The 13,101-nt window shown below is 46.1% G+C and overlaps 1 protein-coding gene across 7 annotated transcripts in view; it reads right to left on the bottom strand.

Annotated features, from left to right (window-relative positions):
• The window catches only part of Raly (RALY heterogeneous nuclear ribonucleoprotein), an 84,925-nt gene extending 72,600 nt beyond the window's left edge, over positions 1 to 12,325 (bottom strand). For 2 of the 7 annotated variants that reach the window (XM_045157411.1, XM_045157416.1), the window contains exon 1: positions 12,186 to 12,283. The gene's annotated coding sequence lies outside the window, so the exon portion shown is untranslated. Of the gene's footprint in view, positions 1 to 10,454; positions 10,577 to 12,185 lie in introns of those variants that run through there. The other 5 variants (XM_045157412.1, XM_045157417.1, XM_045157414.1 and 2 more) reach the window with 5 other exon arrangements.
• Positions 12,326 to 13,101: the final 776 nt, after the last annotated feature.

Genomic DNA, 13,101 nt, shown 5'->3' with positions numbered 1-13,101 from the left:
CCAGCTCCAAGAATAGTATTCTTTACAGTGGATGTGCAGTTTACTATAGCAGTATTGAGATTTCAAACTAAGGTCAGATGAAAGAAATACTCAACCATACCAGGGACCTACACATCCTCTAGTGAATGTCTAGCACCCCTAGATGCTCTTTAACACCCCCAAAACTGACATAGGATCAGGAACTAACTAATGTTTAACATTACAAACTGTCAGGGCCACTTTATTTCCCCAAACCACTTAAGGTACATTTTCTAAAAATGCTGTAAGACATGATCTATGTTCATGCCAGCCTTCAAAGTGATCTGATAAAACTACAGAAAATAAACTCCCAGCAAGGGTCCACTGGCAAGATAAAAGCTGACCAAAAAAACTGGCAATTTTAATTAATGAGCTCTGAGAGACCAAGTTCTTGAGGTTTTGGTGTTTCCTTCCCTTCTCCAGTTTAAGAGAAGACAAAGTCACCATATCAAGTATGACTGATTTAACTCTGCCCTAAAATGATGTAATTACAGGCAAAGAGATCGGCCTGCTCTAGGTGGCGCCACAAGAAGGCATCGTTTTCCTGTAAAGTCTAAGACACCTTCTCTCCTCCAGCTCATTGGCAGGAAGACAGATGCTACTCTGTGTGATCCCTCTCATCTGTGTCTCTGCTCAAGATAACAGCATTACACAAAACCTCTTTTACTTCCGTAGACTAAACTCCAATAATTCTTGGAAAAGGGGGAAAGCTCTGAGAAAAGGTATCTGGATATTGCTCCTGGATATTATGAGATTAGCGCCCAGAAACCAAACTAACAGCATTTAATCATTTATAAGCACAAGAAGACAGAAATGAGGGTGGTCTTGGACAACATATGGTCCCTGTCTTTATGCTAAAAGGCCCACCCAGTTCAAGTACTTTACTTCAATTCTATAGACTGGCTCAGGTTACTCTTGCTGATCACTGTAGCCCAATGAGATCTCCCCTACTATAGGAACCCCTGATACTAACCCATTATGACAAATGACTTATGGATTCTTCACAATGCCTTATCACAGGGCTGGAAAGACAGCTTAGCAATTAAGGTGCTTGCCTGCAAAGCCTAACAATGCCAGGTCAATCCCCCAGTACTTATGTAAAGCCAGCTGCACAAAGTGGTGTATATGTTTGTAGCAGCTAGAGGTCCTGGAATGCCCATCCTGTCTGCCTCTCTTCTCTCTCTGTTTGCAAATAAATAATAAAAATATATCTTAAAAAAAAAAAAAAGATGGGCTGGAGAGATGGCTTACTGGTTAAGTGCTTACCTGTGAAGCCTAAGGACTCAATTCCCCAGGACCCACATAAGCCAGGTGCACAAGGTGGTGCATGCATCTGGAGTTGGTTTGCAGTGGTTGGAGGCCCTGGGTGCAACCATTCACTCTCTGTCACTCCAAAAAAAATATATATATATACAGCCAGGAGTGGAGTGGTGACGTATACCTTTAATTCCAGCACTTGGGAGACAGAAGTCAAGGCTACCCTGAGATTATATAGTTAATTCCAGGTCAGCCTGGGCTAGTGTGAGACCTTTCATGAAATTTTTAAAAAAGGCATAATCTGATGGAAATATGGAAAAATTACAATACATTCATATATCACTTATATATTTAAGTTCTCAGGCTGGAGAGATGGCTTAGTGGTTAAAAGGCTCTTGCCTGCAAAGCCTAACGACCCATGTTCTACTGTCCAGATCCCATGTTAGCCAGACACACAAAGGTGAGGCAAGGACAAGGTCACCCACGCCCACTAGGTGGCGCAAGCATCTGGAGTTCAATTGCAGTAGCTGAGGCCCTAGCATGCCAATTCTCTCTCTCTAAAAATAAAATAATTAAAAAAATTAAAGTTCTCATTTAAAAATAAGCCAAGCCAGGCATGGTGGCACACGCCTGTAATCCCAGCAGTCATGAAGCAGAGGTAGGAGAATCATTGTGAGTTCAAGACCACCCTGAGACTACATAGTGAATTCCAAGTCAGCCTGGGCTATTCCAAGACCCTACCTGGAAAAACTAAAAAGTCAATTTTCCAGATAAAGATGAATCAATCACTCTCCATGGACATGTGACTGAATGACATCCATGATTTTAAAGATTGCTCATAAGTTCTTTTTTTTTTTTTTTTGGAGGGGTGTTTGAGATATGGTCTCACTACTTAACCCAGGTTGGCTTGGACTTACGATCCTTCTTCAGCCTCCTGTGTGTTGGGATTACAGGGATATGCCATCATGCCTGTCTCAAAGTTCTTCTTATGTAGCAGATGTTCATATCTGGAGTTCTCCTTTGTGCTCTGCTATTTTCTGTCTGACTGCTAAGATTTTTGTTGTTGTTGTTGTGGTTGTGGTTTTGGTTTTTCAAGGTAGGGTCTCACTTTAACTCAGGCTGACCTAGAATTCACTATGTAGTCTCAGGGTAGCCTTGAACTCATGGCAATCCTCCTAACTCTGCCTCCCGAGTGCTAGAATTGAAGATGTGCACCACCACACACAGCTGACTGATAGTATTTATTCACTGATATAATTAGATGTTGTATTATTTCTTCACCATTTTATTGATGCATTTTAAGAAAAGATTTGCCTTATCACTGGGGAGATGGCTCCGTGGGTACTTAACACAAAAGCATCCTTGCACCCACACAGAAGTTAGGCATGGTGGTACATGCCCTGTATCCTGCGCTGAGGAGAATGAGACAGGAGAATCCCTAGGGTTTACTACCTAGTCTGGCTAAATATGTGAGCTCTAAATTCAGGAAAAGATTTTATCTCAAAAAAATAAGATGGAGCTGGGTGAGGTGGCACACACCTTTAATCCCAGCACTTGGAAGGCAGGGGTAGGAGGACTGCCATGAGTTCAAGGCCTGAGACTACACAATGAGTTACAGGTCAGTTCGGCTAGAGTGAGACCTTACCTCAAACCCCTCACCACCACAAAAAAAAAAAAAAAAAAAAAAACAAGGATGGAAATGTGGGCCTGCTGGATCACTCCTTTAGTCCCAGCACAGGAAAGCAGAAGTAGGAGGATCACCAGCCCTAAGACTACACAGTGAATTCCATGTCAGTCTGGGCTAGAGAGAGACCCTACCTCAAAAAAAAAAAAAAAAAAAAAGAGGAAGAGGAGAATCACTGTGAGTTCAAGACCAGCCTGGGACTATAGAGTGAGTTCCAGGTCAGTCTGGGCTAGAGTAAAGACCTACTTCAGAAAAAAATAAGTAGGGGCTGGAGAGATGGCTCAGCAGGAGACAGCACTTGCTATGCAAGCATGAAGGCCTGGAAGGGCCTAACATTGCCTAGGTCCTTATTCCTTAGCACCCAACTAAAAAACTGGGCATGCCATGTACACCTGTAACCCCAGTCCTGCAGGGGACAGAGACCAGAGAGAACCAGAGAACCACTGGGGCTCACTAACCAAAAATGTTAAGATTCTAACCAAAAAATGTTAAGATTCTACCTCAAAGAAATATATGAATAAATGACACAGGAGGACCCCTGGTCTCTCCTCTGGCCTCTGCATACTTACACACTGTGTGCACATCTGCAAGCACTCATGTATGCACTACACACTCCCCCACCAAAAGAGAGCTCGTGACAGACATCCCACAACAACCTTTGGCCTAACGTACACCCAACCATACACATACAAACACATAACACATTTACGTGCACAAAAATAAAAAGTAAAATATTTGGGACTGGAGAGATGCCTTAGTGGTTAAGGCTTTTGCCTGCAAGGCCAAAGGATCTGGGTTCAACTCTCCAGGACCCACATAAGCCAGATGCACAAGAGGGTGTATGCATCTGGAATTCACTTGCAGTGGCTGGAGGCCTTGGAATGCCAATTCTCTCTCTGAAATAAACATACATACATACATACATATATATTTTTTTTAAATTTATTTATTTGAGAGCGACAGACACAGAGAGAAAGACAGATAGAGGGAGAGAGAGAGAATGGGCGCACCAGGGCTTCCAGCCTCTGCAATCGACCTCTAGACGCATGCGCCCCCTTCTGCATCTGGCTAGCATGGGACCTGGGGAACCAAGCCTCAAACCGGAGTCCTTAGGCTTCACAGGCAAGCGCTTAACCGCTAAGCCATCTCTCCAGCCCTATATATATATTTTGTTTGTTTGTTTTTGGAGGTCTCACTCTAGCTCAGGCTAACCTGGAATTCACTATGTAGTCTCAGGGTGGCCTCGAACTCATGGCAATTCCTCCTAAGTGCAGGGATTAAAGGCATGTGCCACCATGCCTGGCAAAATAGATTTTTTTTTAAATTATTTCTTTGTCTTCTAAGATTCTGATGTATTACCTAATGCAGATGAGAAAATGGAGGTTCAGGGCTAGAGAAATGGCTTAGTGGTTAAGCACTTGCCTGTGAAGCCTAAGGACCCTGGTTCAATTCCCCAGGACCCATGTAAGCCAGATGCACAGGGTGACACATGCATTTGGAGTTTGGTTGCAGTGGGCTGGCTGCCCTGGTGCACCCATTTTCTCTATCTACCTTTTTATCAATCTCTCTCTCTCTCTCAAATAAATAAATAAACCAAAAAAGAAAAAGGAAAATGTTGGTTCAGAGAAAACATGGTTTCTCCAGTTTACCTGGTCTTATTAGTGCCTGGTGACAAGAATAAACCTTAGTCATCTGAGGTCTATACCAAACTTCCTCATCAGCTTTATTATCTCTCCTAAAGAGACTGTAAAGTCACTGAAGACCAGAAAGTGCCTAATACATTGATATCCCTCTGAGCATTGAATGAGGTACTCAATGGCTACAGTTTGGTCAACTATTTCAACACTATCCCTAACCTTCAAGAACTGCACCAGGTGGGGCTGGAGGGATGGCTTAGCAGTTATGGTGTTCACCTGCAAAGCCAAAGGACCCAGGTTTGATTCCCCAGAACCCACATAAGCCAGCTTCACAAAGTGGTGCATGAGTCTGGAGTTCATTTGCAGCAGCTGGAGGCCCTAGTGAGCTCATTCCATTCTCTCTCTCTCTGCCTCTTTCTCTCTGTTAAATAAATAAATAAAAATAAAAATAAATATTAAAAGAATTGTGCTAGGCAAAGTGACACATGCCTTTAGTCCCAGCACTTGGGAAGTAGGATGACTGCCATGAGTTTAAGGCCAGCCTGAGCCTACACAGTGAATTTCAGGTCAGCCTGGGCTACAATGAGACCCTACCTGAGGGGGGGGGTGGCGTAGGTATATTCTTTTAGAGCCCACAGGCAATGCAAAATTGTTACAAGAAATCATGACAACAACATGGCAGACAAGGAAATACCCTTCAAGAACAGGGGTCCTCAGTGTTTCTTCCATTTACTTGCATTTTGTAGGACTCCATACAGCAAGGTAATCAAAGGCAGGCAAAGAGCTTTGAGAATCACAATTTAACTACAATTAACGACTCACAAACTGACCAAATGCCAGGCACTTCACCTCAAGTAATTCTACTGTAGAGACCTGTTTTTGGATTTTTCCCCTACTCTCAGAGTGGGGGTGGGGGGGTGGATGGGTGTGTATGATGATGCTGTGTATATGGATATGTGCATGCCACAGCATATGTGAGGAAGTCTGAGGACAACCTAGGGATATTTGTCCTCTCCTTCCAACCTGCTTCAGACTAGCTATCCCTTGTTTTTATCTCTGCACTTGTACCAGCCTATACCAGTCCAGCAGGCCTCTGGATTCTCCTGGCTCCATCTCCCAATACCATAGTCATGTTGGGATTACAGTGCTTACACTGCTTAAGCCACTTTGCATCGGCTTTACATGGGTGCTGGGGAATTGAACTAAGGCCTAAGCATGCAAGAAAATGCTTTAAATACTAAGCCATCTTCTCAACCAGTTTGTATTTGAGATGGGCTCTCACACAGCCCAGAAAGGCCGCAAATTTGCTACATACATTGTATGTGGCACTGGGGATCAAATTCAGGGCTTTGTGTGTGGTAGGCAAGCATTCTACCAACTGGACTACATGCTGTGTTATAGCAAAAGAATATAACACAGTAATTCAAGAGACTAGGGAGATGGCTCAGAGGTTAAAGGCACATACTTGCAAAGTGTGCAGGACCAGACTCAACTCCCCAGCACCCACATAAAGTTAGATGCAAAGTAACACACACATCTGTAATCCCAAGGTTTATATTCAGCAGCGGAGACCCTGCCTCAAAGAAGAAAGAGCACACACCTTACTCTCTGACCTCCACATGCATGTCACATCATATCACATGTGCATGCACACACACAACTAAATAAAAATTAAAAAATAGTAATTCAGCCAGGCCTTTAATCTCAGCACTCAGGAAGCAGAGGTAAGGGGATTGCTGTGAATTCAAGGCCACCCTGAGACTACACAGTGAGTTCCAAGTGGGCCTGGGCAAAAGGAAGACCCTATCTCGAGAAGCAAAAAAAAAAAAAAATTAAGGCAAGTAGTTTAAAGTTTGAAAAAAAAAATTTTTTTTCTTGTGTTCTACCGACTCATGTACAGCCCTCATTATTATAATGACAGCAGTATTCCTGACAGCTTACAGATATCTGCAAGAAGAGTTCAAAAGCTTTAAAATGGTCTGTAGAAACAGACAGCATTAACATCTCTGTATAGTGAGATCAAACCTACCACAAAACACTCAGAGCTACAGAAATGACTCTTCAATCTATTGCTTGGCTTGCTTTCACTAGCACAAATAATTCCAAAGGGAACTAGATAAACAGATCAAGAGAAACCATGCAAACAGCACCTTTAACTAAGCTTGCTAAAACCCTGAACAAATAAACAGGAGACAGCTAAATACCAGTTAAATACTTCCAGAATGAAGAAAACCAGCCAAAAACATTAAGCTTGGCCTTCTAAATGAAAATGAAAGCAATGATTCTTGGCTTCACAAACAGAACTATTCAGTCTCTACAGATGGCATTTCAAGGGCCAGGTAACCTCAGTAGGGGATCTACCTCATAAAGCTAAAGCTTTAAGAAAATCCAAGTTTCTAGTCTAGTGTTTGTCTGTTCCTACTACTACTGTGCGAGACTGTTATAATGCCTTTATTTTCCTTTTATTATGTGATTTCTTTTACAGTTTGTTACATATGTAAGTGTAATTGTTATAGTCTTAGGCTCCTATATTTACCCCATAGGATTTCAGCTTCAAGTTTATAATGGAACAGATTACTTGATAAATTCATCCCAGAAGCAATTTTTCAGCTATCTGTCCACTCTAAAAGCAATATGCCTCTGCTCATATAGTGAAAGGTATCTTTGATAAGACTAGAATTTAACCCTGAGATACTATCAATGCTCTAGTAAAGCCCTTTCTTCTTCCAGAGATGAATTCCCAAGCCATTTCCATACAAACAGGGATTCAGACTGCTAAGAGGTAGAAATATCATGTAAGGTTATTTAGTCCAGCACCCTTGCTTTACAGATAAGGAAGAGTAAGATCCCAGAGTAGAAGATAATTATAAGTGGCAGAATTAGCTAGCTAGCATCAAAAGCCCACCAAGGGGACTGGAGAGATGGCTCAGTGATTAAAATGTTTGCCTGCAAAGCCTAATGACCTGATTTCAATTCCCCAGCATCCATATAAATAAATAAAAAGCCCAGCTGGGTGTGGTGGTGCACGCCTTTAATCCCTGCTCTTGAGAGGCAGAGGTAGGAGGGTTATTGTGAGGTCATCCTTTAGCACACCAGAAATATAAAACAAGACTGAAATATATGAGACCCTGTCTTCAAAAAAAAAAAAAAAATTCATGGACTGGAGAGATGGCTTAGGGATTAAGGTACTTGCTGGCTAAATCAAAGGACCTAGATTTGATTCCCAGGTGCCCACATAAACCCAGTTGCACAAAGGCACATGCATTTGGAGTTCATTTGCAGTGGCTAGAGGCCCTGGTGCAGCTGTCTTCTCTCTCTCAAAAAAATAGATATTTTTTTAAAATGCCAAGTGTGGTGGCACACACCTTTAATCCCAGCACTTGGGAGGCAAAGGTAGGAGGATCACTGTGAGTTCAAAGCCAACCTGAGTCTACAGAGTGAATTCCTGGTCAGCGTGACATTAAAAAAAAAAAAAAAAAAATTTTTTTTCAGTGGACCACAATGGCCATATTGGGAGGACAGTGTTGACTTACATTTGCACTTTAGTCAGCTGAGGATTCCCAACACATCTGCCCTCTAGGAAACCTACCTACAATTAACATCAAGACAAAATGCCAGCATACAGCTCTGGAACAAACACACAAATAGATGAACCAAAGGATATTTTGAAAGGCTAAATGCAAGCAATATCCTAACACTGCTCTACCTTCAACAGTGAGGATCCATAAATACCCTTAAGAACCCAAACGCAAATCCCTCCCATGGGCCTTTATGGAAAGACAGGGACTCAGAAAAGGAGCATGTCATTGAGGTAATCCACTTAATCGGCCTCTGAGAAGTTCTGATCCAAGCTGCTGTCATTGCACTGCTATTCCTGATCACTCTAGCTCCATATGCCCAAACCCTGGATGGCCAGAAAAGCAGGTGCAAACAAAGTGGGGGTGGGGCATTGTCTGGGTTCTATTTCAAGAGTAGAAGGTCTCTTCGGAAGACACAGAAAAAGTTTCAGCATTATTTAATTGCTGGAGATTTTATGAGCTTACAACCAGGTCTGGATTCCCGTTCTGGTGCTTCACATCACAGCCTGCTGATAAGAACTAATAAGTCATTTTGCATTTACTGAACACTCAAGGGAGAAATGCTATCTTTGCCAGTCACAAAGGACAAATATTGAATGACTTCACTTCCTACAGTAGTCAAATTCAGACAGAAAGTAGAATGGTGGTTGCCAGGAGAAGAGGGAACAAGGAGTTACTGTTTCCCTGGTTGGCTTCTGGTGGAGAAGGTAAAAAGTTTAGATGGTAGTGTTAACTGCACAATTTGAATGTACTTTAATCCCACAGAAATGAATACTGTAAAATAGTAAAATGGCAATTTTTAAAAGCATGCCTAGTTTAAAATTATACTGTCTACAGTGTGAATCCTGGCTTGGCCACTCATTGCATGGTCCAGGCCATGTAACCTCTCTAAGCCTATTCTGTAAAATAGTAATAATACCTAACTCAAAGATTCCTTTGAGGATTAACATGATACACTCTCCTGAAAGCCTTTGGTCTAGAGATTATCGTTAGCTATTGTCACTAAAAACAAGTACCTTCACAATTGTTTTCCACAGTTCCTACAGCAACCCTATGAGTTTACACTAAGGAAACGGACTCAATGAGACAAAAAAGCACCTTTTAGAGGTGTCCTGTCCTCAACACTTGCTAAATGCTGTGATCTTGACAAGTGTCCTAACCTTGCTGTCATTGTCTTATAGCAAAAAGGCATAACCCATGCTCTGCAAACTCCTTCATACAACTACATTAAGAAATTAGATGGTGGAGGCTGGAGAGATGACTTAGCAGTAAAAGCACTTGCCTGCGAAGCCTAAGGAACTCAGGTTTGATTCTCCAGGTCCCACGTGAGCCAGATGCACAAGGCGGCACATGCAGCTGGAGTTCGTTTGCAGTGGCTAGAAGCCCTGGAGCGCCCACTGTCCCTTATCTCCCCCACCCCCACCCCGTCTCTAATAAATAACTTTTTAAAAATTAAGAAAAAAAGAAATTAGATGGTGGGTTAGGAAGACAGTTCAGTGATTAAAGGTACTTGCTTGCAAAGCGTGACAGCCTAGGTTTAATTCCCCAGCGCCCATGTAAAGCCACATGTACAAAGTGCTGCAAGTGTCTGGAGTTCAATTGCAGTGGCAGGAGGCCCTGGCATGCCCATGCTTAATCAGTCTGTCTGCTTCTTCCTGTCTCTCAAATAAACAAAGTATTTTTAAAAAATCAGATGGTACTGTAAACCACATGTAAAATAATACAAAACAAGCTGGGGTGGTGGTACATGCCCTTTAATCCCAACACTAAGGGAGGCAGAGGCATAAAGATCGCCATGAGTTGGAGACCACCCTGAGACTCCATATTGAATTCTAGGTCAGACTGGGCTAGAGTAAGACCTTATCTCAAAAAAACTAAAAACAGAAGAAAAACTCCACTAAAGGCTTCAAGATCAGGAGTCCCAAGTAATTGGATATCCCAAAGTTGTATAGTCTAAGCCACTATATTCACTATATGCAGGGTGGCCTCAAACTCACAGCAATCCTACCTCTGCCTCCTAAGTGATGTGATTAAAGGCGTGTGCCACCACACCCAGCAACCTTTAGTATTTCTAAGTGGCAAGGTATGGGAGAAAGAAAAAAAATACTACAGACTGGCAGGTTGAGAATTCTAGGTGTCACTAGGCAGTCCATGTATCAGACTCCCTTCCTTGCCCAGGTTCAGTTAAACAGGGAAGAGAACGGTCTATAAGGAATATCAACCTCTTATATACCATCACTCCTAAATTAGAGGGGGGCGGGTAAAACACAGCACACCTACCAGGTCCAGAGAACTAATGAAAACGTCAGAGACTCCTCAAGACCTGGCCCTCAGTCTGATTTTTAGATGCTCCTCACAACCTGGATCAAACACACTGGAAAACTGGAACAGTTGCTAAAGATAATTCTAGTTCGCTTTAACCCTCTGGGCTTTACCTGAAAATAGGAGAAATAACAATATGTGAAGGCAGAGAGTTGAAGCATATGCCCCACATCCTTGACCTTCCAACTCCAATCACAAAGAACATATGGGGGGGGGGGGATATCACAAAATAGTCTGGACCTCACAGCTCATAAAGACTAACAAGGTCCTTAAGGCAAACACCACACAACTTCAGTTGTGCTTGAAACTTGGGACTCTCCAGCATCCATCAATTTCTATAAGCTACACCAGCAAGAAATCCAACCTCTGTTCCCTCCGAGCTTAGTAACAATCAGAATGGCATTTCATCCACAGCTGACTGGACAACAGTGAGGGGAGGAAAAAACCTAGGATTACGTTCACTTTAAAAAAATATTTTATATATTTGATACAGACAGAGACAGACACATGGGCACGTCAGGGCCTCTTGCCACTGCAAACGAACCTTAGATGCATGTGCCCACCACTTTGTGCACCTGGCTTTACATGGCTTTTACTGGGGAATCGAGCCTAGGCTAGCAGGCTTTGCAAGCAAGTGCTTATAACTACGAGCCACTTCCTCAGCCTCAGAGTCACGCTTACATGGTGTGACCTAACGGTACATCAAAATAGCCTCTGCACAAAGGGATGACACATGCTCCTACTTATAAGTAACAGGTACCAGCACCACTACTTGGCACTTCTGTGGCTAAAGTTAAGAGCGAATTAATGACCCTGTGCCTTGATTTTGTGCTTCTTGTAGGTGGGAACCACCCTAGAAAGCCGTTGCAGAGACTAAATGATAAGACTTGAAGTTCCTGATTCAGTCTCTAAATGTTACCTGTTAGCATTAAAAGCTTTTCTCACATATTCGAGTTTCCTCTAAATTCGCGATCACCCTTCGAGGCTAGCTGGTTTCCTCCTTGATCCCATTTCACCGAGGAGCAAACTGAGGTTCGGCCGCGAAGGTTGGGGGGAAGGGGAGCTTGGGTAAGGCGCGAGATACGACCTCAGCTAGAAGGCTCGTCAGTCCTCCTCCTAGTCGCCTACGGTGTGAACGGGGGACCAGGACCGGCAAAGGTGGAGGGAGATCGAGGCGCTCGGATCCGTGCGGACGGAGAGCCAAGTCCACTTTTGCGCGCCCGAGGGAGCCCAAAGCTCTAGTGTGGACTGAAAAGCTGAAGAGAAGCCCCGGGGCTCGGGCCGAGGTTCAGAGCCAGGCCCCGGGCCCCGGTCCCAGGCCTGCGGAGCGCGGCTTCGGTTCCCTGGGCCCCCTCCCCTCCCCTCGCCGGCCGGGGCGGGGCGCGAGCACAAAAGACTCCCAACTTGCAAGCGGGAGCGGGCGCGGGTCCACCCCCAACTCCCGGGCGGGCGGCGGACGCCACGGCGGCGACCGAGAGAGCGCGCGGGAGGCGGAGGAGGGGGGAAGGGACGAGCGAGCGAGGGAGGGAGCCTGGAGTTATTCCCGTTCCCAGGACTCCCCGGGATGGCGGAAAAAAAAGAGAGCTTCTAAAAATAGGCAGCAGCCCACCCTAAGAGGTGGGGAAGGAGGAAGCCCCGCGAACACCCCCACCCCGCGCTCGGAAGGAGACGCCCGCGGCCCCCACTCACCCGCGCCGAGGTCTCCAGGCGGTGCGGCCGGCACAGGGGGTCGGGACGGACCGACGGACGGACGGAGGGAAGGAGCCCGCCCGGGCACGCGCGCCGAGCGACACAGCCGCTGCCGCTACCGGTCCCTCGGCGTCCCCCGACTCCGCGCCCCGCCGCACTGACAGAGGCTCGGAGCCCCGCAGCCGCCGAGTCCTTCCCTCGGCCCGCACCACTCCGACGGGCGCGGAGAGGGGTGCGCCCGGCAGCGGCTTCCTCAGCTCGGCCCTGCCCGCCGCTCTGGCCCGGGCCTCAGCCCGTCCCTTCCGCAAACCTCCGTATCAGCCCTCGAGAGGATCGGGCGGATCCGAGCGTCCAGCCCGCAGCCCCGCCGGGACCCAGCCCCGGGCTCTCCAGGCGCGTGGGCTTCTCCCCAACCCCGGAGCCTGGCTGTGGAAAGGTCCAGAGCTTCGGCGCCCAGAAGGGGAGGGTGAGGGGCGGAGCCTACAGGAGAGGCGGGACGGACGGGCGTGACTAGCAGGGAGGAGGGACGGGCGGCGCGAGGGGCGGGGCCTGACTGGAGGATCGGAGTGAGGGGCGAGGCCTAGAAGAGAGAAGAGACGGGAGAGAGGGGAGAGGTGCAAGGCCTGACTGGAGGAGAGGAATGAGGGGCGGGGCCCGGGCGGGGGGAAGGACGGAGCCAGGAGCAGAGAGACGCCGCTGGAGAAGAGTGAGGGGCGGAGTCTTGGGGGAGATGGGCGGGGCCTGGCAGAGCGATGGCACTGGAGGAGAGGAATGAGGGACGGGGCCTAGGGGGAAGAGGGTTGAGAGGCGGGGCCTGGAGGAGAGGAGGAACGGGACTGGAGAAGAGGAAGAAGGGGTGGAGCCTGTAGGGGAGGGGCGCACGATGTGGGGGGCGGGGCATGTAGGGAAGGGCGGG

The sequence above is a fragment of the Jaculus jaculus genome, chromosome 8 (assembly GCF_020740685.1).
Source record: "Jaculus jaculus isolate mJacJac1 chromosome 8, mJacJac1.mat.Y.cur, whole genome shotgun sequence".
NCBI classification, from domain to species: Eukaryota; Metazoa; Chordata; class Mammalia; order Rodentia; family Dipodidae; genus Jaculus; species Jaculus jaculus.
This window is presented reverse-complemented; position numbering and strand designations above follow the sequence as displayed.